We start from the raw sequence: 27,645 nt of genomic DNA, 5'->3' as shown, positions 1-27,645 counted from the left end.
TTAATTCAGTTGGGACCCTTTGGACGTCTGCATCCATAATGACATCCATCCAATTAAAATGGGTCTTGCTCTCATACATTTACCTCTAGATAAAACATTGTCATTAGATCCATTTTGTTCCAGTGCAAAAATCCCACTGCTGAGATCCCCGTAATTGCATTTCTCTGGAGCCATCCTCTATATTAAATCAGGCATGGGCTTCTTTGTGGAAAAGAGGAACATGGGAGTAACAGCAACAGACTGTGAAAAATACCAGTATTATAAAAAGCAGTATTACAAAGGGTAGCACCTACACAGTATGCATCAGGATGCTCTCTATATAAACAAAATAATCCAAGATCATTAGTTAATACTTACATTCCTTCTTTCAGAAATGTCTCAAGTTAAATAAATGAGGTGATATTGTTTCTTAAATTTGAACAGGCTAAGACTCACCTGACAATATCTCTAAATTCACAAGGATCATGAAAAGCCATTAGCTATGATATAGGAGATTTTTATAGATGTTGTATCTAGTTTGGAGCTCCACTTCTACTTTTGCTTGGTTTGATATACTACTCCTCCAGCACTCCCCTGCTTTCTAAATTGATTAAATCACCGTGACTGATGGCAAAGGGGTTGGGACAGCAACATGGACATTAGTTAGACTGAGTAAAATTCACCAAAGGAACATTTTGTGACACACCAAATGCTGCCCACACTGAATGCATACTACGTTGTGGTGTCAATTTTTTTAAAGTTGTATTTCTCAAAATTACACCTACAATAGCCCCATTTCGAGTTGGACAAAGAAGTTGGATCTCATAAAAAGCCATTATAGAGTTGATAAGAAGTGCAAGAAAAATATATCGCTTAGAAAAGCAAGAAACCCCCTCCAACTTGCCCAAATTACTGCCTAGGAGCACCTGCAGGGCAGATTGTGAGGAAGGACAGCACCACAGAGTCAGAATTTGTAGTATTCATGTACCGTGTTACTCGCTGACAGCTGAACTGCAAAAGTCAGGGCACAGCCAGGCTGTCTGTCATGACACTGCTGCAGAGGTTCCAAACATCACTCTTCCTCAGATAGAAGCCGCCATGCAGCGATTGATTGCATGATGGTTCCTGCTTTGCTACAAGGCAAATAAAATTGTTTATCTGCTGAAGCTCGGATGTGCAACCAGCACATGTCAGTGGAGGTGATGACGGCTGTTTCACAGCCTTTTCAGCCAGGAATACAAATGGTCATCCGATCGTAAAATAGTTTTAGTTAGCATTTACCTAGACTGCATGACATACAAGGAAAACCATCTGAGCTTCTGTGTAACTCCATTCTTTCCCCAGGAGCACACAAGCAGCAGCCTACCTTCCACCACGCCAGGTAGACTAACGCTATTTTAAATGGCACTGCTCCCGCTGTTGTTCTAACCCGCCATATGGATTTAACAGCACACTTACAGCTACCGCTACTTTAGGTTTGTGTTTAACTTAACCTGCAGGTTATTTGTTTTGTGGTTTGTTTTCTCGTCAGTCTCATACCCCAGCTCCAGGAGGCAGTCTGTTGAAAGAACGGAAACCACTAACAGGAGATGCTGCCAGAAGCCAGGCGTACATGAGAAACCTCTGCATCTGGAGAGGGCATACCTGGGGGAAAACTCCCAGGGGAAAAGACATGAGCAGGACCGGACAGAACATTCCAGAACACGGATGAAGAGACAGTCTGAAGGAACAAGTTTCCAACAAAAACACAGCAATACAGGACTGCCAGGGCCCCCAGGGTCATCTAGTCAAACTCAGCTGCAGGCACTGCAGAACATGCCATTGAGAGGTCATAGATCATCTGCTTGCTGTGCCACCCATGCATGTGTAATAAAGTCGTAGAAAGGCAAGGGAGGGGGATACAACGGCCACCTAGCATCCCCTTCCTCCACCATGGAAGGATCCCCCACGCTCAGACCACATCTGGCTGACGTTTGCCAAACCTTCTTTTAAGACACCCATAATGGAGATGCCACAGCAGGAGAAGCTGAGAGGGACTTAAACCAGCTGGGATAGCAGGGTTCCCATGCAAGCACTCTCTCTCTTAAGCCAGCAGGACTTTGACATGGGTATCATAGCCTCCACTTGCCTCAAACACACAACCGAAAGTTCTGGGCCCCAAACCTGAATTTCAGAAAGCACATTCAAAGATACCTTCAGAGATGTTCCAGTTCTCAGTGGTGGCACTTTTCTCCTGTCTTTTTCAGCCAGATGAGAATTCTGTTACTAGAGCCCAGAGATTTTAGAACTCAACTCCTGGTCTCCAGCGGGAAATAAAACACTTTGGTGGCTCTCCTTCAAATTCTGAGCTGAAGTTTCTCAAAATTTAGCATTGATTTCATGGGAAATTCCATATTTTTAAATTAAGTTTTATTCTGAAAAGAGGATTTCCAAATTTTCCCATGAAATAAAAACTTTGATATTTGTTTCTTTAAAAGAGAATAACTAGGAATTTTCAAGCATTGTTTAGAAATTCTGCATCGTTTAAGTTGTATGTACTGTTCTTATATTATTTCATGACATGTCAGGAACTGACTATAACTCATATTAATTCATAAAACATTTAATTTTATATTCAGTTTTGAAAATCGTTAATGACAGTAGCAATTCAATACGCACTGGAGGTTTTGCTCTCCTCTCTATTTAAGACTTCTTTATCTGTGTTGAAAGTTTCATCACATTTTTACTAACAGAATATGTATAAAAGATGAAATCAAATTTCAAGCAAAACATGTAATTTCTTTTTGTGCCTTTTTATTTTTTTTGAAATGTTTTCTGGAATGGAAATATGTTTTTAAAAATTTTCTGTGAAATTTCCTGAAGAAGATGCTAGTGGGGAAATTTCCACATAGAAAATTCAGCAGATTTTTCTGACCAACTCTTTTCCAGCTAATTGCATTGGAATTTTCATGAGGAGGGCCTTTAAAAACCTCATTGAGTTGAATATGGAATTTGGTTTCCTCTGTATACTTCCTTTTGGGATCTTCAGCATATATACTTGCCCGGTACAGACTTTTCCTTTTAAAATTAACCTCTTTTCCATTTCTCAGATAAATAAACCATTAAGACACATGTATTAGGTTGCAGAAAGTGGTTGCTTTTATTGAAAATACACATCCAGGAAAGTAGGTTCCCCATCAGGTCCCTTTATGACAGTTTCACTTCTCTGCCTCTCAGTTTGTTTCAGGCATTTGTTTCCATGAATGCTGATTAGTAAGAGCTATTTACCTAACTTTCTCCTTACCTTTAGCAGGGTCACCCCTGAGGAACTGCAGCCCATGAGGACACTAAGGAGGAAAGCAGCAGGAAAACCTGAAGAAGCAAAGAGCAGCCAAAAGAAACGGTTATGCACATGGCCCCAGCCCTCCTGCAACGCCCGGCGCCTTGCTGCAAGGGCTGAGGTGGGTTGAGTGTAACCCACAGTGAAAACACAGGGAGGTGAGACTGGAAAGGAGGGACAATAGGAGTTTGTCTTCTGCTACGCCCAGGGAAGGGGGAGGAAAACTGTTTACTGAAGTGTTTATTTGATTGGTTTTGTCCTCGTTTTTTCTAAACACCAGAACCCAAGTGATCAGAAGTTTGTGTTAATTGGCAATAAATTAGATTAAGTAAAAATTCACCAAGTAGGGACTGATTTGCCTGCAACAACTGCCTCAGTCACTTACGATTTTCTGCCTGCTTTTGAATTTATGACAAAATAAAACGAGCATTATAAGCACAACAACAAAACAACTCATAATTTCATGAGTAAATACTCACCACTCTGCTAACAGGACTAATGTGTATGTGTTAAACTGAAGATCCTAGAGCTTTTACAGAAATATATTTCACATGCACCTACTGTAAACAACATTAGACTTTTTACATCATGACAAATCAAAATGCACAGGATGCTTATTCTCAGAACAAAGAGGTACTCCACATTTCTATGACAGATGATTAAATAAAATAATAGATCTAAGCTCGTCATTTATTCACATTAAACTACTTTTAAGATTTAAAACACTCTTTTCTTACAGAGTTCATTTACCTACCTGTCTGCCACCTGACTTGGCATTAATTCAAGGCCAAAGTACCACAACCACCACTAGGAGCTTGGCACATCCTTACTGAAGTCCAAACTTTCAAAATACCATCTTTCACTTAAGGGATCCAGATAGTCTAAAGTGCATATCAGAATCAGAATCAGAATCAGAATCGTAGTGGTTGGAAGGGACCTCAGAGATCATCGAGTCCAACCAACAGTAAAAAAAAAAAAAAACAAAAAAAACCAAAAAAAACAAAAAAACAAAAACAAAACAAAACACCACAAACAAAACCACCACCCACCACCTGAACACACAACACAACAACCAAACCAAAAACCATCACCCACCCACACAGCACCCCACCACAAACCAGTAATCTTGGACACTAGAGCATGCCCTGAAGAACCATGTCTACACGTTTCTTAAATACCTCCAGGGATGGTGACTCCACCACCTCCCTGGGCAGCCCATTCCAATGCCTGATAACCCTTTCAGTAAAGAAATGTTTCCTAATATCCAACCTGAACTTCCCCTGGCGCAACTTGAAGCCATTACCCCTTGTCCTATCATCTGTGTCTTGGGAGAAGAGACCGACCCCCGTCTCTCTACAGCCTCCTTTCAGGTAGTTGTACAGAACAATAAGGTCTCCCCTCAGTCTCCTCTTCCCCAGACTGAACAACCCCAGCTCCCTCAGCCTCTCCTCATAAGACTTGTGCTCCAGACCCCTCACCAGCTTCGTTGCCCTTCTCTGGACCCGCTCCAGCACCTCAATGTCCCTCTTGTGGTAGGGGGCCCAAAACTGGACACAGTACTCGAGGTGGGGTCTCACCAGTGCCGAGTACAGGGGGACGATCACCTCTCGGTCCCTACTTGCCACACTGTTCTTGATACAGGCCAGGATGCTGTTGGCCTTCTTAGCCACCTGGGCACACTGCCGGCTCATGTTCAGCCGACAGTCGACCAACACCCCCAGGTCCTTTTCTGCCAGGCAGCTCTCCAGCCACTCTGCCCCCAGCCTATAGCGCTGCCTGGGGTTGTTGTGACCGAAGTGCAGGACCTGGCACTTGGCCTTGTTAAACCTCATCCCGTTGGTCTCGGCCCATCGATCCAGCCTGTCGAGATCTCTCTGCAGAGCCTCTCTACCCTCCAGCAGATCAACACTGCCACCCAGCTTGGTGTCGTCTGCAAACTTACTGAGGGTGCACTCGATCCCCTCGTCCAGATCATTGATAAAGATGTTGAAGAGAATTGGCCCCAGTACCGAGCCCTGCGGGACACCACTCGTGACTGGACGCCATATTTGGTATGTCAGAAAAATCAGGCTGCCACACACTGTCAGATTGAAGACCTGAAAGATTTTTTATCATCTCAGATCATTTCTCGCTGAAGGCTGTCAGGGACTGCTGTGTACAAACCAAAGCAAAGCTTCAGGCTCCAAGGCTGACCACCTGCAATGGATTACATGCTTACAGGAATGACACAGGCATAGAGGTACAAAGGGCATCAAAATCTCAACCTATAGGTCAGCAAAAACCTGCACATTTTATCATGGTTACAAAGTACTGATCCAGGACAAGATCCTAGGGCATGAAATAGGCCCCATTCCCACCTCCCTCCTAGATATTTTACAACGGTAGAACCTGCACAAAGGAACATTTTAGCTGAGATTTAGAGTCACACAGGTTCCAGGTCTGGATCAAAACAGGATTTCTCCACTGCATCTCAAAAGGTCAAAAAGGATGCTGTACAAGATGGTTCCTCAAGCTGGAAAATGAGATTTCTTTTCACTACAGGAGCATGAATATGAAGGGAAAAGCCCATCTTCCCTGGCAGATACATACAGGAAGAAGGGGAAGGCTATTCAGGCAAGCCACCTCTAAGCACCAGACTGTAGATGATGGGACAGCTATGATGAGAAGGGACCATGTGCCCAGATAAACTGGGAAAATGCCTCAGCAGCCATCCTGGTGTGGGTCAGGAGTAATGCCTTGCACAGCTGAGCGGGGAGTCAGGACATATGCAAGCACAAGGTGCAGCTGGGCACATGGGTCAGCAAAACAGAGGGGCTGCTCTCCCATTAACCTCTGGTACAAAACCAAACAACCACCCTGAACATCAAGCTTGAGTCTGAGGTGAGGAAACATTCATTCTTATCACATACATCCGTTTGTGACTTTTCCTTCTAACTTGAGCTCATCTAAAAGAAAGAAACTTTAAATCTTAGTTGTCTGTCTGTATCTAGAGAGACAAAAAGAGGTAGCAAAGAAGAGAAAAGAAAAATCAAAGAAAAGAAAGCAGGTATTAGTATATCAGAGAAAACTCTTCTACTTTCATACAAACTCCTTTACAAATTCCTTGAAAGCATGTTTTGTTAGTTAACTCAGGGGTTTCCTACCTTTTTTGTTGTTTTCTCATGTTTGTTTCTTGTGCTTTGGATTGTACAAAATTAAATTCTGCTTTCTCAGCCAGTAAGGAATTAACAGATACTGTAGACTGAGTCATGAGGATTGTATTTGCTCATTCTTGTTATCAACCTGAGATCCTCCCTCTGTCCTCCCATCCTCCAGGTTTATGAAGGAGGCCACTATGTGGCAGCCCAGTACCAAAAACAGATGGATGACAGGGTCAGCAGTGTCCATGTGTAAATTTATCATGCCATTAAATACATAGTGAGAAAATATTCAAGTCCTTTTGCTGTGATGCAAGCACTGAGAGAGACATGATTACTTGCATTCCCTGTAATTCAGTATATGATTTTTACATTAGAAAGGTGAGTAATACACCGACTCTTACATAGTCATGAAATAACTTTTAGTACCTTCCTCTGTTACCTATGACAAGCACTGCAGCTGATATGATGGTAACTTTAAAAATTAAACAAATCCACAAAAAACCAAAAAACTACCATTGTGAAGGAGACTCATGCAGGGAAAACAGCAAAATCGGAGTCAGTCAGAATATTAGCATAATAGTTCAATTAAAAGACCCAAAAGTCTACCTGTGTATTCTCATTTCTGGAGTGTGACTGATGATTTCCCTTTGGAAAAAACTAAAAGAAGCATCCAGAGAGTTCCAAATCTGGGTGCTCTGCATCATACCTCCCGCTACATCCTGTACAAACAAGCGAGTCTATGAAAATAGGTTGCTTTTTTTCTCATTAAGAATATGTCCTGATGTGACATATTTAGCTGTGATCTCATCTTACCTAGCAAGCTGAGCAGATCTACATGTCTGATCACTATTTTGACAGAGACAGCCAAGAGAAACATTGGCTTGTACCACAGCTGTGTGGCTGATTCAGTGAATGGCACTCTCTCTTCTGAGTCAGCACCGAGTCACTGGTGGGGCTCAACACTATGAGACACGGTATTTCCAAAGGAGCCCTGCTTCCACTGAAATACAAACTAAGATCCACTTGAGGGCTAAACACAGTTCTTGCCAGGCAGGACAATGAGCACACAACCACTTTCCCCGTGTAAAAAAATCAGAAAGCCAAAGAGTCGTTTGTTTCCACCCGACAGAGGAACTAGATGATTTCATCCAATTATGAAAAATAAAACTTTCACATCAAGCAGTGGTGCTGCTCCGTCTTCCTAGGGGATTAGTCTCCTCACCACATCTGCACAGAGAGAATTAGAGCTGGTACCTCTAGTCTTACTCCTCCCAGCCATATCTGCCTTACCAAGCAGAGCCATATACAGGCCTTATACTCCACCACAGCTCCTCTTCCCTCCCAGAAAAATGGAACTGGAAGTACTGGGTGCGTGATCCCAACTCATGGTACTCAGATGCAGAGGAAGGCACTACCATGTAAACCCACTTTTCCTCTAGAAGGGCCTATGGCTGCAGTAACAGGGCATAATCTGATGTGAGGGTAACAGTAGAAAATGCAGCAGAATCTCCACAGCTCACTCAATAACTAAACACTTTCCTGCCTTACCACACATTTTTGTTTTCCCAGAGAGTTTCCTGATGAAGTATAGAGTACAAAGGTCTCCATCTACAAACTCCTGCAAGAATTCATCTCTGTTTAACAGCACATGTGAAAAATGCTCTTTTTTTTGTTGGAGTTTAGATTCCCAAATACTGAATAGTAAACCAGACCCACAGCCTTTGTCCATTACACTTGACAGGACACCATAGGAGAAATCGCTTCAGCTGTTTTCTGGTGCTCGGGGCCAAACACTCCGTTTCTGCCCCGATTTCACCTAAACCCTCCCATGCGCTCTCCTCTGGAATACCCAGTGGAAGATCTAGTGGGGCTGGCCACAAGCCATGCTGCCCCACTCAGCCCCAGACCCTCCTACTTTTCACCACCACTCTGTCCCTCTTGTGGTGGGCACCAGTCCATCACCAGCACAGGCTGCCCAAGCCAGCACCACAGCAGATTGTCCACTAACCTCTGAAACATTGTCAGGTCTCTGGGTGGTCGCCAAAAAAGCATAGCCTGCAGGCTGTGATTCTGTGCAGAAAGTGCAATCAGTGCTCAGGACTCCATCACCTGGTACCAATAACAGATTCTTAAATCCAGAGCTGATAACCAATTCCTCAAGTCTCCCAGCTATAGGTACCATGGTATCAAGCATACAATCAAAAGGATGTTTTAAAAGAATAAATGCACAGGACTCACAGCTATCACCTTAATTTGTTGAAACTATGAAAAGATTAAGAGGATACATATGCTCTCCCCATAGCTGGTTTCTGCTTTGTCTGATGGCCCATTTCCACATGACCTTCCCCTGCAAGGTAGGGAAGTATCCTGATGCTCTGCTTGTTCCAGTGCTAGCTTTAGGTTGACACATAAGCACGCAAAAGTCTTCTCGGTCATCCATAAACCCCGTTTTAGAGGTCTGGTGTGGTTGCCTAACTGTATGCTAGATTGTCATATATTTACATATATTTACAAAGTGCATGTGGCTTTCTCACCAATGCAGCCAGGACTGACTGGAAAGCACGCTCACTAATCTCCAATTTTAACTCAGTAAAAGGTTTTTCCATAGGAAAATGCCAATGCCTGAAAAGTATGCGTATATATTCTGCAGGAACAGATTGATTGAATCAAATCTTCTAACAGCGACCAGACACATTTCCTAGGGAAACCTGGCTGGTTTCCTGCTAGCTTGCTGGCCTCCCTGGAAGCCTCCCTGGTGAGCAGCATGTCTGGGCTCATGGGCTCCCTGCTGTGATCATCATGGGGAGCCCTGTCCTTTCCTATTTAAAATTTTGAAATAAAATCTTTCTTCCGTTAATTAAATGAAATTTCATATTCCTGCTCTGTGGGAAGTGAAAAATTTCAAGATATTTAATTTCAATACACAAACTTGGCCATTTCTCCCACTACAGGAATTTGAGGTTCTGACGAGCCCTTCTTACACATCAGCGCTTACTCCGTTGCCCGCTTCTGGCTGGGTAAAGAGAACTGGTGGAAATCCAAAGTAGATAAATTAACATTTGCAAAAAATTAAACTAACCAACTGTTATGAGTTTAACAACAAACGGGAGCCTAGGTTCCCAGGAGACCAACCATGGTGAGCAGCTGGCAATAAAACTTGATTGCATGTGGAAGTGGTTAGGAAAACAAAACAAAACAAAACAAAAATACAACTTCTGCACACAAACTCAAACTTCTATTCTCACCCAGGCCTTGGGAAAAAGTAAAATCAAGTAGTGAAAAGAACAACTAATTTTTTACACACCACTTTCCATTTGTGAATCTTAGAAAGTTTAATAAAGGAGGTCCCCTTTTACAAATACAGAAAAATAAAAAATATGGAAGACTAGCAGGCCAGCAACAGGTATATAATCCAAGTTTCCTAGCCACAGCCCACCACCCAACCTTCAAGAATTTATCAAAGTGAGTTTTAGGTAAGATTCTCAGGGCATAAGCCTTTTGCTTTTCTTTGTAGTCAGTCACTGCCTGTGACCCTTGAACTGTTCTGCTCGCACTGCCAACAGGTAGAACAGTCACTGAAGCAGGATTTTCCAATACAGCAACTTTGTTCAGCCAGGCAGATACTAACACGGTCACCTTCTCCCTCGTAAAAGCCAGTTATATGAACTCCTCCTCTTTAGGAATATCTTGCATGGCTGATACCTTCATGCCTCTGGGTGAAGATGCAATCGAAGTATATACTTTTGGTTTTATTATATCTATTTGGTCTCTTTACATCTACTTTTGGTTGGAGCTGTGCTCCAACCACAAATTTCCTACATGGGGAAATGGAAGTGGTTTGAACTGCTAGAAACTCAGCAGATTCATTTGATTTCCTGCCTTTTCCATTAAAGGAACAAGTTTTCATGGGCCTTTAGTAACTGACTCAGGGTATGCCATCTGTCTAGACTGCGAACACAGGCAAACTCTTACGCAGAGAGATTTGTCTTTGCCCATCTCAGAGAACAGTCAGAAAGCCCAGAGACCTCTGCTCTTGATCCTAAGGGAGCATTTGAGCTGCAAGCATTATAACATCTAGGCCAGCATGAGATAATGTTTTGGCTATCTGACTGTAGTAATTTACACAACAAGCGTGTGATTCTTTTGTGGCTGGTGTTAACATTTCAGATTAGGGCTGTAAAGTGTCGAGAGAAATGAGCTAGACATCTGGTCATACTGTTGGAATTTATGTGGGAAGCAAGAGAAGCATCTGCAAACCACTGAAAAACAAGTTTTAAACATGGAGAAGGGGAAAATAATGTAATTTAGCAGGAATGGATGGCAGGTAAGAAGAGACTGCTCCTTCTGCTATATTTTCCACCATGCTACCTACACCATTGCTAGGCAATGTAAATGTAAGGAGCATTTCCATGCGAAAAGATACAGAGGAATTAGCTAAACAACTCGTGCAGAGAACAGCATGATTGGATTTTGTATGGCAAGAAAGAAACTTCCAAAATAGATTACAACTACTCTTAAAGACCAAAGCTTTGCCTTGACATAGCCTTGCTACAAGCATGACGCATACACCCCACTCTGTAACAAAGGCATTAGGGTAGGCATTGAAGAAAAACTTGGTATCAAAGGCAAGCAAATTAATTTCTATCCTGATTTTTTTCTGCATTAAAGGTCATCGCTTTCTTGTTTTGCTACTGCCATTTCTTCAATGCAATAGCTGGGAAACCTGTGGGAAGAGAACCCAGGTTTTCTTGGTTTCAAGCCAACACCTGAGCCACCAGATCATAGCACCTTTCTGCACAGAAGGGTCAGTTACAGGCACAAGAACAATGTCCCATATGAAAACCAAATCAGAGAAGAAACTCAACAGTTATGAATTCTGTTGCCAGAAGTTTATTGTTCCTTTGTAGGTAATAGGGAGATTTTGAAGGGGGGAGATGTAGTAGATTATAATGGCAGCATAGCAATTTTTTAATAATTTTCAGCATATTTAAAAGCTCATAGTTCACACTGCTTACAGAAGTGGCAGCCCCAGCAGCAGAGACATCTTCCAACCCTAGACATTTATTATAGACATTATTTATTGTTTCAAAAGAAAAACGTCTTCCACTAGAGGACACGCTGCCAATTCCAAATTTGTAGCTGCCTCTAAAAGGGGAAGAAGGGTTTTCCCGCAGTCCTAAAAAGACCTTACTTTTTAAATTGGTAGTGCTACACATATCTGAGGCAGGGAAAATTAACCCAATAATTTAGACCTGTGCTTTGAATGATACATTATTTTCATCTGCAAGGAAACATCTCCCACCTTTGGAAGTCACGGATCTGAATTCCTCCTTTTAAAGTTAAGACTCAACATGGACACCTTTCTCACAAAATGGACATGCAGATTAGATAGGCAATACTAATAATTCTCAGAGAAGGGAACTTGACCTAAAATTTCCGGCACCTACAGGACTGCTTTGAGTATTGAGCAATCAACTTGAGCAAAAGCAGACAGTAGCCATGAACTCATAACGCCCCATTAAAGAGAACACCAAAAAAAAAGAAAAGGTAGGCAGTGGAACATCTTGTCTTGCAATTTTCCAGTAAAATTTCCATTTCCCCAATACAAAAAGTGAGCATTTGCAAAACTTAAGAATCCTTTGTACCTTCATATTTTATGGGAGTTCCTGAGTTAGAAGCAGATGAGTTTTGCAGATTTAAACCTTTGGACTTTGACTGCATAAGGTGCAGTTAAACACTTCTCATTGCTACTATTATAGTGACCATATTCCACCAGTTAAAAAGGTAACAAACTTTGAAATGTATGCACATGGGCAGCATGGGAGTTCAAGTGAACTCATGTGTTTATGTAGGATGGAACAGCCTCATGCCATCAAAGGTGAAAACTGTTAATGACTAGAAGTCCAACATCTGTTGCTCCACCTTTACGCGATTTCATGTGAAAGCATCCTCCATATGAAATGCTGGTAGGAAGCACAACCTCGTGAGCTCTACTCAGGCTGACTGGACGCCCTGATCATCTCTGCCTGGCACCAAGCCCAGCCTCCAATTTCACTTATCAAATGAATTAGGGATGCACAATACTTCAGTAAAATAGTGGGGGATAAGGAAGAGATGATAGCATTGGTAGGTAAGGGAAGAGCAACTGACATCATCTATCTAGACTTGTGCAAGGCATTTGACACTGTCCCACACAACATCCATGTCTCTAAATTGGAGAGACATGGATTTGATGGGTGGACCATTCAGCAGATAAGAAATTGGCTGGATGGCTGCACTCAAAGAATTGCTGTCAACAGTTTGATGTCCAAGTGGTGAGCAGTGACAAGTGGCATTCCTCAGGGGTTGGTACTGGGACCGGTGTTGTTCAACATCTTTGTTGGAGGTATGGATGTTGGGACACAGTGCACCTTCAGCACATCTGCAATGACACCAAGTTGTGTGGAGCAGTCAACACTGCAGGGAAGGATTGCTATGCAGAGGGACCTTGAGAGGCTTGAGAGGTGGGCCTGTGCAAACCTCATGAAGTTCAACAAGGCCAAGTGCAAGGTTCTGCACCTGGGTCACAGCAATCCCAAGAACAAATACAGGCTGAGGAGAGAATGGATGAAGAACAGCCCTGAGAAGGACTTGGGGGGTGGAGGTGGGATGGATGAGAAGCTCAACATGAGCAGGCAATGTGTGCTGGCAGCCCAGAAAGCCAACCCCATCCTGGGCTGCATCAAAAGAAGTGTGGCCAGCAGGTCAAGGGAGGTGATTCTGCCCCTCTACTCTGCTCTTATGAGAGTCCGCCTGGAGTACTGTGTCCAGCACTGTGGCCTTTATCAGAGGAAAGACATGGACCTGTTAGAACAAGTCCAGAGAGGGGCCACAAAGATGATCAGAGGGCTGGAGTTTGTTCAGCCTGGAGAAAAGAAGGCTCCAGGGAGACCTTATAGTGGCCTTTCAGTACTTAAAGGGGGCCTATAGGAAAGATGGAGAGGGACTCTTTATCAGGGAGCGTAGTGAAAGGATGGGGGGTAATGGTTTTAAACTGAAAGAAGGAGATTTAGATTAGATACTAGGAAGAAATTCTTCACTGTGAGCATGATTGGATGGGGTTGGTTGGATGGGGCTTTTACCAAACTGGTCTAGGGGGTGGTGTCCCTGCCCATGGCAAGGGAGTTGGAACTAGATGATCTTTAAGGTCCCTTTCAACTCTAACCATCCTATGATTCTATTAAAATACCAACCTAACAACATCATGGAATTTTTTACTTTTCCTGCTTTTAGACTAGATCATAATTTAATATTTTAGGGTGGTCATATTTCTTAAAAATCAATATTGATTTATACTGTACACTTTTTCCTTTAACAGTAGAAAGCTTAGCTAATGAGGCTGTTGCTGAGACTTATTTTGCTTTACCACCACTTAGGAATCTCTGTTTTATAGAAGACACATATTTGTTGAGAAAAAAATGAGCTGTTTTGAATTGCATCAGTGTTCACTGTACTAACAATAGTCAAAAACTCCAACAAACAGAAACAGAAGATGCCTCTCGCCCTGAAAAATTTATATCAGATTTACAACAATTTTTCTTACAAGCCTTCTACTTATCTCCAACAAACTAAATCTTAATAAGAAAAGGTGACAGGAATTACAGCACAGCTCTGAAATGTCAAGTATAAGCATAACAGTTACAAGATGCAAGTGATTCCACTTGGAATTTTTCTGGATACACTTTTTCTGGATACAAAGAAAACATTACAAATCCATTGTCCTTATTAGAAAGGACTCTGCCAAACATTCCTCCATATTTTAGGAACAGAAGTTGTTGAAACTTGCACGTTCTGATGCCCTAATGAGGCTTAAGAGAGAGATCATTTCTCCAGCTAAAGTAGCTGAATTGATTAAGGTGTGTAGATACCTACAGTGAAAGGATGTGAAATACACAGCCATGCTTCCACGCACAGGTCTAGTTGGAAACAAAGGCTTTCAGAAGCTCTGCTGGAACTTTCAGCCTGAGCAAAAGGGACAGGATGCAGAATTAAAGGTGGAAGAGAAACACATGAAAAGCAAGGCAAGGGCGGAAATGTACACAACAGTGAAAGCACTGAGTCAAAGGAGCACTGAGGATAATGAAGGAAACTACGTTGCCTACAGAGAGCCAGAGAGAAGGGCTTTTTTTTCTGAATGCGTGCAAATGAATGCCTCTTCACAACTGCCACGCAGCCTGAAGGCTTCACCCTATGTTATTACTATGGGAAAATGAATTAAAAGTTTGTTGTTTGAAAACCTTTTATGACTTTTTAACAGTTAAGAGTTAGAAACACTGGTGCAGCCCAAGTGAACCAGTGCAACCACCCCAGTGCTAGACAGTTGTATAAATGCACCTATCTCCCTCAAGAAAGAAGCAACCACACATACATAACTGCTGGTTAAAAACAAAAGAAAAATATCATACTCGTAATTAGTTCAAAAAATATGCAAAGGCCAAGCCCCAAGAAAGAGTTACAGAAACTGAGTTAACTGGCATTTGCATGGATAATTTTTATCTTGAATGTATTTATCCATTAAATAAATGCTGTGGGTGTTGCTCACCTGAGTCAGTATAGACCCTTCCATTTATGCTGCCACCCATGAACTACTTTACGACGTACTGAGAGAAACAGGCATCTCCAGGGTACAATTTCTCTCCTCCTAAGGCAGAGAGCTAAAGTATGTCAGATAAATCACACCCTGCAATACCTGTTTCTCTCCACTGGATCCCAACGAGATTAGCGCAGATATAGACACCCTCTGCAAATGTCTGAAGACATGAAGAATAGGCAAGACGATTCCCGCCCTAACTAAAGGCTCCAAGACACCACAACAAACCAACTGTTGGTTTAAAACAGAAATGTCATGCTTTAAAGGCAGGAGCTACACGAATAATTAACTGAGGTGGAGTTACTATACTATTTAGTACATTCATAGGGCACTGCTCCTCCTGCTCCACAAGTAATCCCAAAGGCTTTTGACCAGACTGCCTGTGTGGCAATGGGTTAGATGACTGCTGGTGGATACACCACATCCTGTCACTGGTCAGGAAGAAACCTGAGGACTTCCAAGTCCCTTGAGGACAAATTACTCAGAGAAAAATCTTGAAGGTTTTTATTATTAGTAGTATTTAAAATGTAACTGACTTAAAATAACATGACCAAGAAGGGTGGATTCAGGGAGTTGCCCTCGGACAGATGTTGGCAGTTAAGAAAAACTCTTGAATCCAGCCCAAAGACCCACTGACTGAAATAGACTTGACACCCAGATCTAACCAGTGAAACAAATGCCCACATCTCTCCATCCTCTGGTGCCTGGGTGCCAGATGTGTCAGCATCTAGTCAACAGCAGAGAGGCCACAAAATACTTCCTTGCTGTTACAAACAAAACCCAGTCCTAGCATGTGTCAGTTAATAAATGTGCCTTTCAGTGCTTAACATTGTGGTTCCCAAAACAGCCCAAGCAGCAGGAAAGGAGGATTAGTGTCTTTCCAGAAAGGACACAGCAGTGAGTCACAATCTCAGCACTGCTGTGAGTCACTTTGACAGTGCTGCTGACTGGCTCAGCTATGAACATAAAATGACAAAACATTCCCTTTGCATTATAGATCATGGGCAAATCCCCAAATCCAGATCAGAAGATGCCTGTGGTCCAACTCTGTATCCAGATAGGAACCTCCCCTCTGCTTCTGCTCATTTTCATGACGATAGGAAGTAGAGAGGAGCTGAAAGCTGGGACAAGCGGACCACAACTATCTTTGCAGCTCTGCCCCATCACTCACTGAAGCAAAGAGCTACACCAAAGTCCTGACTTTTCACTTACTGCAGTACGTGCTGCTTCCCAAGATACAGTCAGTGGTTTAGAAAGAGTCTGCTTGAGTCAGTATCATGCTGTGAAATCTGTTGCCTGCATTTTCACCAAACCAAACTTGCCCCTGTACCTGGCGTAGGCCCTATGTGTAATTAAGCGTAGAAGGGGGGAGATGAAATTTGCACCACCATCACATGATCAGGCAATTAGAGAACTGAAAAGGGCCATGGTTGCCCCCTCCAGACCCCACAGGTATAATCCCCCTAGGACTGCTGCTGATGCCCTCCACAGCCACTGACTCTTGAATGAGAGCTTCTGCTGTACCCTCATAAGAAGATCACGTGTCTACTTGATTGAGGCTTTGTTTCTCTCACTGGTTCTGTTCTCTTAACATAAGCTTCAGCAAAGCCCTTAGCAGTCATCCCTGCACCTCCTGGGGAGGAGCCTATGTCTATGGCCTGGGGCAGGACAGCCCTCCCCAGGCACAGGGGGCACAGGGAACAGGCAGGAGATCTTCCTTGCCTTCCACCAGGCAGCAAAAGTCATCCTCATTGGGACGAATCTCTAATAAATATCTCTTTGCCTAACCTAGGGCAAAATATTACACCTGGGTTAGTGTCACCATCTTCCCTATAAACAGGCGACTTCCCTGATCAGAGGTTGCACCTTCACTTAAAAGCCTTCAGTTTTCAGGTAGCAATGTCACATAACTTAAGCCCTGGTCTTAACTGGTAAGATGATCCCAGAAAAAGGCAATCCTAGAGATATTGCCTGCTGAGCCAACCAGACCATTCATCCCCAGCCCTTCCTCTCACTTGTATCAGAGTGAAGCAAAGCAAAGTAGATAAACGCAGAGGTTTCCCAAACCTGCTGCAACAGTGAAATGTGAAATGAGTCCTGGAGACAAATCTGAACCCTCAAATTAAGGCACCTCCGGCGTTTCTGCGAAGCTTTTGTGTATAGACAAAGTAGCAGTTCATAGCTTAAAGAAACCACAGCAGTTCTTGGCATGATATAATTCAATAATATAATTCAATATAATACCTGGCATTTAGATGGACACCAAAAAGCATTTAATTACACAAAATCCTCAAATCACAAACACTGCCTCATGCTTTCAGATCACATATTTTAGTGAATGAGTAAAACTGAGCAGGGAACAAACCATTCTCACTAGTAAAAGACTTACCTGGTTGTATTATCCAGTTACTTCAGGATGTCTACTATTTGAGAATCTGTTCATTGCATCTCAAAGTTAAATTCCCTTGCAAGACGCAGGAAAAGCTTGCATGCAAGAAAAAAACATATCTAGAAAACAAAGGCTTGGATTCAGATTGTTGCATTTTCCAGCTGTTCCTGTCAGTATTTTTCTGCCATAATTCTTTGACTTCACTTCTGAAATTATTTTTTTAATCTGGAGTTTTCCTACACCCTTTTCTTTACTATTTAATTTTCAGCAAGGTACATAATAGTTCGGAGAAAGTGGTATCCAAGCAACAGGTTTGAAAGGGGCAAAGTATTAAAAGATTGTTCAGTCAATTATCTTAGCCTGAACATGCTGTTAACTGGCATAATTGCCTTTGATGGAAAACACTTTTCTTATAGTTATAAATAATCACAGTATATCCAAAAGCTATATTAATAATGAAGAATACCATCTCCTGGAGTATTCCTCTCACATACAACACACACTCACCTACATTTTCTCCTCTAGCCAAAGCATCATATCTCAGAGTAACTAAAAGCTGCCATCTTGAAGCAATATATTATTTCGATTTTCGGTTAACTATAGCCAGCAAAGTGATATCTGTTCTGCATTCATAACATACTTAATGTCAGATTTATCCATCTCAAAGGACTAAAATTAAGTTTCCACTGTTTTATTCCCTTAGCTCCACTGCACTAAAGTAGCTGAAAAATCATGAGTGGGATTCTACACAGGTATTATTAAAGAAATAATAAGTAATGCAACACCATACTACAGAATCTTTTTGATCAGAAGAATACATGTTAACCATGGCCTAAGTGTTCCCCTGTGATCGCTGAGTCAAGGTTAGGTTGATGATTCATAAGCCAGAAAGAATACAGTTCGACTTTCAGAGTTTCCATGGTTGGCAGACAGTGAAAAGAAATCTTTCTATTCCTGCAATGAATATATTTGATGGAAAGACAGCAAATGGATAATCTTAGAATGCTGTATCTGCAGATCTGGGCAACAGTCCTGGAAATACTCATATTTAACAAGCACAATGCTGTTCACACATGTAAAATGGTGTGTGTGCATATGTACTTGGAGCATTAGGCTTTGGTTCAAAAACCAGAACTGCACCTTATGACATGACAATGCTCCTTCAAAACTGTCACAGACAAGGCTGTTACCCATACAGAATTAAAAATGAAAAGACTTCTGCTAGAGCAAGATATCTGGCAGTGTAGAAGTAAGCTGCTAGAAGACAGGTTACCAGGCAGCAACAGAGCACCAGCAAGGAGATGCAGCTATCAACCTTCGCTCCCTAATTCAGAGCTCCTCTGGCAGAACCTGATCCTTCACTCTGGCAAACCAACTCTTTGGGCACAGTTGATGAAAGCACAGAAATGAAAAAGGCATATGGCATCTGCCTGGTTCCAGTCAAACTTCTTGTCTCAAACATCTTCCCATCTGCACTGCCCTGTGCCAGGGAAATCCTGGATACAATGTGCTGGTGGGGAAACTCTTCTCCTCCATCGCTCCCAGCCTGCAGACAAGCCCATGTAGCTCAGGGCAGGAGCACACTGCAGGATGTTGGCAGCCCCTCCATCTCAAATTGGCCACTTAGCACTGAGTGAACCATTACTCCTTCATGGTGATTTCACCAATCCTTTGTGAAGGGGGCAGCTGAAAATCAGTCATATCAGTTTGTGAAGTATAAGGAATTAATTACACTTGGAGATGAATACAGAGAAATGAAATTATAGTGGGCCAGCCTCACAGCTACCTCTCACCCTGGTTTGGCTCCAAGGTGATTTTTCTTTTCCGCTCAGCTAGTTCAAGCCAACCTAAGCTTCAGGAAAATTCATGCAGCTCCCATAGCTGTGAACCAATTCATGTAGCAAGCCTCTTCTTTTGGAACAGGCTTTTCAGAAAAGGTTCTTCAGTGTGGCATAAAGGATTTCCTTCAACCGTCCATTCTTACTTTAAATGGATTTTTCCAATAAATCAAGTATCAGGTTTGACAGTTAAAGAGGAAGACAACTTAAAATGTTCCCTGGTATAAAAACTCTGTGACAGTTTTGATCATTATTGTGTAAAGATGTTTTCAAAATGCAAATTCACACATGAAAGATTCAGCAAAGCTTGCCACCACCTTGACCATAAACAAACCCATTCACACAAAGCAAATGCCTTTTCAGGCAGGAAAGGTAGGTAAGGAGGAGCTGCGTTACTTGTGTAACATATATTGAAACCAACCTCTCAAGACATATCATAGCTCAAATATCCTTTATACAAACACATCAATGAGAAGAAAGAGGATGGGTCATTGTCAGCACTTGATAGAGATGACAATGTTCAAAACAAAGCTGAAGACAACAATGACTTTGCAGTAGGTGACGGCAAAATACAGATCACTACAAAAAGAGCTGAGGAGAGGGACTCATTGGTCAGAACTCGCGTAAATAAAGCTATATAGGAATTACAAGCTGACTTTGCATGTGAGATCAGAAGCTGCAAGGGCAAGGAAAGTGTATTTTACCAGATAACAGAGCCTTTTTTACAGTTATCAGCTAAGACACACTCTCAAACAAGATCACACAAAGTATATTCTAATAGTACACTGGTGTGCTTATCCTGCTTCAAGCATATAGGACTGTACGTTCTGATGAGAGTTTAGGACACAAACAACAGGTAGGTCTCAATAAATACCTTGTGGGTACAATCCAGACACTCTTGTTTTAGAGGTCAGTCTGAAAAACATTAATAAGATTCTGTAGATTCCCCTGTACATTCAATGGCTGATAGAATGCATCTTTTAAATACAGCTTTGCTACTGAGTTGTGCATTGGTAACTTATTTCAGATGCAATGTTTCTTTGTTGATTATGAAGTCATTTTAAAATAGAACTCCAGCTTTGATACTGTGTACTTTGTTGAACCTTAAATTTCATCATTTTTCATACAATTCGGAAAGCAGGTACAAAATAATACACAAAGTGGATGCCTCTGAACTAAACGTAAATGAAGGATAAGACTAACAGCTCTATCCTAAGCCAATAACCAATAAGCACTTGACAGGTACTGTTTGAGCTTGCCACCTACACACGCAAAATTTGACAGCGAATGAAAGCCAAGTAATGTACTTGTGTTTAACCTCAAGCCCTCCAAATTCACTGTTGGGACTGACATTTGGGAACAGATTTCAAAAAGCCACTTACTCTGGTGCCTAAATTGGAGCTAACTTCTTTTGCAAAAAGGGAGTAGGTTGCAGTATTCAAGAAGCTCAGCTGTACTTGACTCAGCTGAAGTGGTACACTAAACTTTCTGTACTGAGAAGGAGGGTATAGCACAGGATTTAGTGTGCAGCTTGGTTGTAGATGATGCCAGTTCAATTCTCTTCTACATCTTAAATATCCTATCTGATGGTGAACAAGCACCTCATCCTTGAAAAAGAGAGATCCTATCCTTAAATAATAACACCACCTTGTAGCAATGTTGTAAAATAAATATACACAATCTAACATACAGCTGTTAAAACTATGGCAGAGTCAATAAAAGTATTTTATATGGATTCACAAGCTGACCTTCCATAGTCATCATCCCAACAGATTCTCTGTTTCAGCCTACAAATTCCATCTTCTTCCTTCTTGCTTTAGATACCTGCAGTTGATAAAGTTTCCTCGAGGTGCAAGATCTTACAACCTGCTATGTAGGCTTTGTGAAGTCTCTTAGGACACCTGGACTGTGAGAACAATCCAGTCCTATAGGATACCCTTGGAAGCCCAGACCACCCTGGCTCAAAACTCTGTACGAACATGCTGAGTTAAGTCCATTCTTGTGGGTCAGTGCAGTACAACGCAGTCAGACAGCTGCAAGGCTGAGTTAGTGAAGCAGTGCCAGGAGAAACATGACCCCTCAGGTTTACTAGCTTTATATGGGGCTGTTTGGGCAGGGGGTCAGAAGAGCAAGCATTCCAGGGCATGGGGCTCCGATGTACTGCTGGTTAGGAGACCCTGCTCATTCAGACACCAGTAACCAAAATTTTCTCCATCACCACCTTGGGCAGAGAATTAACATTCTGCTTACAGTAGTGGTTATTTCAGAAAGCTCTTTATTTCCTAGCTCTCCATAAGCCTACAGTCTAATTGTACTTAATTTCCTTAATGCAGTGTTAAATCTTCAGGCACATTTAAAGGCTGGAAAGAACATTAACTGCTTTGTATATATTTTTAGGAGATATTTTCATGTCTTTGTATCTCAGATAGAGCTCAGTTAGACTTTTTTCCTAGAAACAGCTAAGTTGACAACAAGATTAAAATATGGGTATTAAATCCCTTAAAGCATTTAGATAAATTTGTGCATGGGAATAGGAGAGTTGAGTTCTTCACAACCCATCTACAGGTCCAAAGCTAGAACCCACTAATAAAATCATAAAAATATTCCTTGACATCCTCAACACAGTTCAAACTTAAAATTATCTCCTACATGTACGTTAAAAAATTTCATCAGTCATCACTGATTTTCCTCAAATGTGGTTAATTCATTCATGTTTGAGAAATAAATAAATCATATTTGAGCAGGGAAGAGATGAAATAAAATTTTAAACAAAACCATAATGGAAAAAATCTGACAAGTTCAACACAAAACCTGTTTAACAGATTTTGTTCAGATTTGGTAAAGCACAGCCTCTTTCTCTGCAGAGCTCCAAAGCTACAGATGATCTAAGAAACTTAAGGGACCAAGCCCACATCAGTCCCCATAATACAAACATTCCTGTTCCTTGTAATGGCTTTCACACTATGAATAAGGATTACCTTCAGAAAACAGACTCTGTCAGGATGAATAGATATTAAATGGAAGTTTAGCTAAAGAAACACTATTGCAGCTCAATAATGCAGCCAAGATGCAACGAAAACCAGCAGATCTTCATGCTCCCCTGGAAAATGCAGGTATACGTGTGATGAACACAGGTCTCCAGCAGCAGCCTACAGGACCCATGAAGTACCAGCAGATGGTGTTATGAAGGCAGGCATATTTAAAATAAAAATCAGCTTTTATGAATCTAAATTTGACAAGCACCAACTAGAAAATACCTTCAGTAAAGATATCACAGTAATATAATAACATGTTCCTTCCTTCAAAGCAGAATACAGGACAATAAAAGGGCAATTTCCTCCCTAACTCATCTGTTTTCAGGTGATGCTGCTTTCATTATAATAGTGCTGCTTTGTTTCAAGAGCCCAAGTGCCAGTAATCATACAGTGATCTACTCGTTAACCATCCGTATGTCTTCAAGGAATCATTCCTTCTTGATTTTTCACAGATTTGCCTTGAAGGCAAGAATAGTTCAAGGCATTCATCTACGAAACCAAAGCCATTATCAGTATTGTCAGAAATGACGAAAAATTTGGATACGTGATTCCAGTGGCTCCTCTTTTCCCTTTGCTTGGCAGCATAAAATAGTACTGACTGAATAAATCTTGCGCTTGATTTTTTTTTTATATTCTCTATTTAACAGTTTCCAGAATAGGACTCCTCCTCACAGCAGCGTTTCAGCATGTACAGGTGCAGACACACAGCTGTAGAAGCATGGAGCACAACCTAAAATGAGATTGCAACATTGGAAAGCAGGAGTGGGATCACTTGCAGCAGAAATTGGCAATAAACCAAATAAAGTTATTTAATTTCACTTACAGCAAGTAAAAGAATTAGTGGTATAATACTCTAGTAAGTATAGCAGGAATTTTACATGATCAGGATTGCTATGAAAAATGTCTGTGGATTAAAACATTGGCCACAGCTCTAGATGATCCCCTCACTGAATGAGAGTGCTTCTACCTAATAATAATAATTTCTTTTCACTTCTGTCTTCACAAACTTCTACCTATGAAGCTTCATAAGCTGCTACATGAGCTTTTACTTTCTACTCTTACCTTGCACAGCAGAAATAACTAACTTTTAACTTTTTCTGTTAAATGTTTTCTGTTGAAAGAACTCTTTTCTGTTCTCTCAGAGCAGAAGGGATGTTCCAGTAGCCTGAAAATCTTCCAGACTCGGCTTTTTCCGTGTTTTTGTCTAAACAAAAGCTTTTCTCTGGCTTTCTGGCACCAGGCAGAGGGGAACCAGGGCCCAGCACACTACCTCTGACCTACCAACCCTGGGTCCTGAAGCTCCCAAACAGGCAGAGTGATTTGTTTCCTCACTCAGAGTAGGGGAGGGATACCCACCACATGAGCTGCACCCGGATGCGCGACAGGGACATGCCAGGGCCAGACAATATGCTCCGGTCAGCCTAGGCAAGACTTAGTGATCCAATGAAGAAAAACCCAAAAAAACTCACCTATAGGTAAAATGTAGATATTTGGTGTATGTTTCTACCTTTACTTATTTGCAGAAGTTTGTTTCATAACATATTTGCTAAACCAAGAGGCAAATTTCCCTACAACATAAAATACGGTATGCAGTATGTCCTTCTCTCTTTGACTTAGGAACCATGTCAGCTTTAATTAAATATTTAATCTTTTTAAGCTAGTCTGTGCACGTATGTGAGGAAGCAGGCAACATCTTTCCCTTGATAACCAAAGGTCCCATCCTTTTCCTGTTCATTATGAGACACAGGTTAGACCAGCTTTCAGGACATACATTACGAAGCTGCTCATCTGGACTTACATATTTCCACCTGCACATTTTAATATCAGTGACTAGCCACAGCCATTTTACATCAAGGTTTTTCTTCAGTAACTAGTTTCACAATGAGAATATTCAGGTCTAACTTCTTCTCTCACCCCAGCATTTAGCTCCAGGAAGACAAAGGGCTGCCGTGGCAGGTAGCAGCTGTAAAGCAGACACCATTCAGTGGGGATGCTTTAAGCAAGTGGCACACCTCGGATGGCAGCATGACTGATGCCCTCCGGGCTCCAGGTCCCACCACCTGCATCCCACGCTGGGTCACAGAGCAGGAAAGAGGCCACAGCAGGTGGGTGGGATACAAGCAGGGAGGATGGGGACTGAGGCTGTGGCTGGACGGATGAGACAGCTGTGCAATAGAAAGACCCACTTAGTATGGATTAATAAGCAAGCCCATTCAAGTTAGCGTGCAAATGCATTCTCCTGTTGCAATCAGACCTCCCAGTTGCAGTGCAAACACCACACCATGCTCTGTCCACCACTCATTCAATGGTGGGTCATACGCTGTCTCAACAATGCTTCTAGCTGGAGAAGAGATCTTTCACTTCCAAAGATTTGGGGGAAGTTCCAATGTGAGTCTGAACTCAGCTGCTTACCACTTGGGGCAGAGTGGCTGGAGAGCTGCCTGGCAGAAAAGGACCTGGGGGTGTTGGTCGACTGTTGGCTGAACATGAGCCAGCAGTGTGCCCAGGTGGCCAAGAAGGCCAACAGTATCTTGGCCTGTATCAGGAACACTGTGGTGACTAGGACTTGGGAAGTGATCATCCCCCTGTACTCAGCACTGGTGAGGCCCCACCTCAAGTACTGTGTACAGTTTTGGGCCCCTTACCACAAAGAAAGACACTGAGGTGCTGGAGCGGGTCCAGAGAAGGGCAACGAAGCTGGTGAGGGGTCTGGAGCACGTGTCTTATGAGGAGAGGCTGAGGGAGCTGGGGTTATTCAGCCTAGAGAAAAGGAGGCTGAGGGGAGACCTTATCACTCTCTACAACTACCTGAAAGGAGGTTGTAGAGAGGCGGGGGTCGGTCTCTTCTCCCAAGTCACAGGCAACAGGACTAGAGGAAATGGCCTCAAGTTGCACCAGGGGAGGTTCAGGTTGGATATTAGGAAGAATTTTTACACTGAAAGGGTTATCAAGCATTGGAATGGGCTGCCCAGGGAAGTGGTTGAGGCACCATCCCTGGAAGTGTTCAAAAGACAGGTTGACATGGTGCTGGGGGTCATGGTTTAGTGAAGGTTTTTTTGTCAGAGTTAGGTTGATGGTTGGACTAGATGACCTTGAAGGTCCCTTCCAGCCTAGATGATTCTATGATTCTATGATTCTCTGACTCCATACTATGTCAAATCAAAGCACAAGCCCCAGATACTAGATGTATTTCAAGTCAGAATTAATTAATTTTTTTTTTTGCCATATAGGGACCATCTGGTTTTGACAGGACAGTTTACTAGCACTGTTTCAGTTTCCTCTTAGTTCCTATTCACATTAAATACTTGTAACTTCTCTATTGATTTATGATCAATATCAGAGGAGCAGAGAACAACCACATGCCTCACTCATTCCAGAAGAACACACATTTATTTGCTGTATCAATAGAACTATTCATTTGTTGGTTTAACACTCATTAGTTCCTATGATCTCTCCCTCATCATTAAACTTTCCTCTGATGCCCTGCTTGATTTTAGTGGGAGCTTAAATCAATAAAGGACTGTGAACTCTAAGCCAGGTCTGTTTTCAAAAATATTATTTTTGACTCTTGCCTCTAAAATATTTCTTTCTGTTTCAAAGTGAAAGGTCTGAAATTTTAATGAGGTTTTTTCCTCCTGGTGAAGCACTAGTTTCCCCCAATTTCGTTAAGATTTGCATGCAATCTGAAAGTTCATCTTACTAAATATATTTGTCAATCAAACATTTCATTACCTTGATGAAGAAAATACATGATCTACCATTTAACAATGTTCCTGTATTAATATTTCCATCATCTCTGCTGCAGTTAATTGTCTACATTTTTTTCTGTTGGAATAGTGGCTAGAGACGATAGGTCATGTTGTAACATAGTATATATTAGATATTATCTTAACTGGAACTGATGCAATAAATTGACGTTTACTTTCTTCCTCAATTTATTGGATTTGAGTGTTTGTTTGAATCATAGAACAGCCTCAGGGTTGCAATATGTACATTTTCCCTTCATTAATAATCTTGAATCTCTCCATCTACAGCAGGAAAGTATTCTCTCATTCCACTAGAACATTCTATCTTTAGTCCTATTTTCAGTTCTCCATGACATCATCGCTAACAGCATATACTAGTACAACAGATCCCTCCAGCACAAAACCTAACACTTTTCCTAGGACATTATACAGAATATGATGGGTTTAATTCCTCTTCTTACCACACCAAAAAGAAAAACCCTGAAGCGCGAGCAGCAGGCAGCGGATTTAGAAAGTTTGCTCAATAAAAAAAGGGGAGCATTTTGCAGCTGCAGAACACATTTCAGCTAAGGGACTCAAAACATAAAATAAGTTTCACAAGAGCCTTGCTGTGATAGGGTTATGTGAGGTTTATTTAATTAAGGTTTAGTTGATAAATGAGAATAATGTTTGGGTTTTGGAGAGGAAATCATGACAGTGACAAACAACTGTATTTCTCATTCATTATGTGAATTTTGTGATGTTTCTGGAGCAGAATTTTATAATAAGCTGTGAAGACAGCTATAGATAAGCTGTTTCAAACCAGACCATGTCAAAAAGCCTGCAACCATATTATGTCAAACCATAATTGATTTCGTATTGACTAGCGGTGTCACAAATTTATATCAAGGGACTGAAGAGCAAAACACACCTCAAAGGCAAAAAAGAGAGCAATTGTGTGGAAAATAAGTGACAGGATTATTGAACCTACTTTATTTGATATTGCATGGGAAGACGACTTGCCATTCAGGCAGAAGATATATGCCAAAAAAACTCCTTAAACTAGGAAAACAATTAATACACTCAAGTTCACAGATGTTTTAATCAAGTGCAGCCTGGATGATTGAAACTGTAACTGTTTGCTATCCTGAGTAAAACACATCAAAATAAATCTTCAGCATCAAATTTTGACATGAATGTGGACCTTCTAATAAGGCAAAAATTTCCAATATAATTAGCATAGGCATTTCTTTGTAACTCAATTACCTTAAAGAAGTGTATGGTTTTCCACAGGTCACCAACAATCTATCTCCTTTAGGAGGCAAAAACCCCGTTGCATATACCACTAAAAACTTAAACAGCGTATATATCTGGCAATACACAAATTCCAATAGCTCTGTTGCCATAGAATACTACTAGATGACTAATAAAATTCATGTTGCTCTTCATGTTTATAAGCATACAAATAGATGAATGGATATCAGCTTATTTTTAAAAAACGTTTAGGGACATTTGAAAACTTTTTTGACCATTTCATATAATGATAAGGTGTCAAATCTTCATCTGTACTTACTCCACATGGCAAGTCTGC

This window comes from Numenius arquata, chromosome 1 (assembly GCF_964106895.1).
Source record: "Numenius arquata chromosome 1, bNumArq3.hap1.1, whole genome shotgun sequence".
NCBI lineage: Eukaryota > Metazoa > Chordata > Aves > Charadriiformes > Scolopacidae > Numenius > Numenius arquata.
The sequence above is the reverse complement of the archived record's forward strand: the minus strand, read 5'-3'. Positions refer to the sequence as shown.